The sequence below is a fragment of the Quercus suber genome, unplaced genomic scaffold (genome assembly GCF_002906115.3).
Source record: "Quercus suber isolate HL8 unplaced genomic scaffold, Cork oak 2.0 scaffold_1100, whole genome shotgun sequence".
NCBI classification, from domain to species: Eukaryota; Viridiplantae; Streptophyta; class Magnoliopsida; order Fagales; family Fagaceae; genus Quercus; species Quercus suber.
In genome coordinates, this window is record NW_027070505.1 from 97,685 (window position 1) to 100,136 (window position 2,452).

Here is a 2,452-nt window from a genome sequence, read left to right on the forward strand (position 1 = left end):
ATATGTATGTATCTGCATCTTAGAAAGAAAATGGTGATTAAGATTAAGTGCTTTATTCTAGGCTTAGGACCCTCGATCTCGCCTTTACTGAAATGAATGGGGTTTTATATATTAGAATAAATTGAAATGAATGTGCCATCCTGAAGGTACCATGGTACTATATATATTGTTTTCCTTCTATTGATGGTTTGCTTCATGGTGCTGGGGTGGTGAATGGTGAAAGTCTCTTATAGAGCTCTACAGGGTTTCTCTTTTGCACATTTTAAATGATGGTCTAAAAGTTCTTTTTTTGTGTTTTGGGGTTTCCAGCAGTGCAACATGATTATTTGATTTGGCTTAAATATTCCAGCAACATTAAGGGTGTTTGGTTTTTTTTTTTTTTTTTTTTTTTTTTTAATTGCTCTGTATGTGTAACATGGACATACAGTTCACTTATTCCATGCAAGGTGGAAAGGCAGTGCCAATGACTCAAGGGTGCTCAAAGAAGCGATCAATGATCGAAAGCATGGATTCCCATGGCCACCAAGAGGTACTATCCATTATTGTGACTTTAAGAATGTTATTCTCCATTTTAAGTAGTATGTTTATGAATAACTTAAAAGCATACTGGTTTGTTGTGTGTGTGTGTGTAGGGTCATACTACTTGGTGGATTCGAGCCTACCAATTGGCACTAGTTCCCCCCCCCCCCCCCCTCACAAGTCAAATAGGTACCATGCTTAAGAGTTTCACTTAAGCAATAGACGGCCAACATCGTACAAAGAGTTGTACAACTATAGGAACTCATCCTTACAAATGGTTATTGAGCGATCTTTTGGAGTGTTGAAGGCCTGTTTCCCTATTTTGAATTTAATGCCAAACTTCAAGCAAAGTAGGCAACGTTACGTCATTACTGTGTGTTGTGCTCTACACAATTTCATATGCACTAACAATCAGAGTGATGAATTGTTCAGCACAATAGGGGAGAGTGTTGTTAAAGGCAATGAGACCAATAGTGAAGGAAGTGGCAATACTGAAGCATCAACAAGCTCAGCAACCCAAAGGTATAAAATGGAAATGTCAGATGAGCCAAGAGACTGATGGCCTAATTTAGGGACAATATCACTAACGCAATGTGAGATGATTATGTTGTCTGTAGCAATTGACCATTTACTTTGCCACAATGTAGATGTTATCATTTTGCAACGTAATTGTTTTAGTACTACTTTATGTTAAAGAATTACCGTTTACTTAAGCAGATGTAGAACTTAGTTAAACTTGTAATGTTATTGCGCTATTTCGGAATGACATGACAACGTGCAGATACACGAGTTGCAATATGTTCTCGGCATAATTATATAACGTAATTCGAATATATCAATTGTTATAATTATCAGCATATTTTGGAGCAAGTTTACATAATTGCATTTCATTGACCTGGAAGTAATGAATACATGGAATACCCACAGTATGTGTTCACATATATTGTCATTATTACAAGAAATATATTTGGACCATCAGACATCAATAAAATATTGCCACTACTATAAGAAATTTCACATTACTTAACTGCATGCTATAAAATGCATAAAGTAGTACACTGTCCAACACCCAATAAAATATGTAGTAACACAAACTAGGGTATGTAATTAGTATAAAACATAACACACGGTAAATAAAATCATGGCAAACACAATTGCGTGTGGCCATGGCCCCCAAAAACAGTAGAGAATACAAAATAAACCCCAACTACAGTCCAAGACAGAATTAAAGCCACCTATATTTTGCTATCCTTAGATTTTTCAGCCCTGCGCTTTGCTATCCTTTCTCGCTCCCGTGCTTCTACTTCCATTGCATGAGCCACATCCCTTTCATTTCTTGCAGTTGCTGCCTTGTCTAATAGCCTCGTAAACCTTTCCCACACAATTGGTACTGTTGCACAGCCACGTGGACATGTGTTCTTATCCAACCATTTGAAGAACTTACATGCCTAATCGGAGTCCTACATACAAAATTCAAGGCATATATATATATGATGGTCAGCAAAGATAGTAAGAAGATGACAAGGCAAATATGTAACAACACTAAACTAATTTAATACTAACAGGCGACCAATGTTGAAATCCATAAAACCTCTTACCAAAATTACGGAGAAATAGGAGAGCACACACCGATCCATATCGCACATATGCCCCCTAGTAGTGGACTCATAACTGGTGGCAGAAGACATTGTTTGTATCACCCCAACAGTAAATGGAAAGCCAGTTCAGAACCTATAATGACAAACTCCACGTAATGGATATTAATAGCTAGCATGGCCCTTATTTGAATACTTCCTTCATGCAATAGAATATTCCGCAAATACAGACAATGTACTAACCATTACAAGGTACCTTCAGACTACCATTTGTCAGTGTGGATAGATAGATAGCTTTGCACAACATATTAAAAAAAAAAAAAAAAAAAAAAAAAAAC

The 2,452-nt window shown here is 36.7% G+C and overlaps 2 long non-coding RNA genes across 2 annotated transcripts; one reads left to right on the forward strand and one right to left on the reverse strand.

Moving 5' to 3' along the window:
* The first annotated feature begins 404 nt into the window (after window positions 1-404).
* On the forward strand, window positions 405-1,285 carry LOC136065730 (uncharacterized). The gene is made up of 2 exons (XR_010627329.1): window positions 405-529; window positions 633-1,285. It is a non-coding gene; the product is annotated as an uncharacterized LOC136065730 (long non-coding RNA).
* Window positions 1,286-1,522: 237 nt separating this feature from the next.
* On the reverse strand, window positions 1,523-2,445 carry LOC112028489 (uncharacterized). The gene is made up of 2 exons (XR_002884639.2): window positions 2,118-2,445; window positions 1,523-1,979 (listed from the first exon to the last, which is right to left on the reverse strand). It is a non-coding gene; the product is annotated as an uncharacterized LOC112028489 (long non-coding RNA).
* Between the last annotated feature and the right edge of the window lie 7 nt (window positions 2,446-2,452).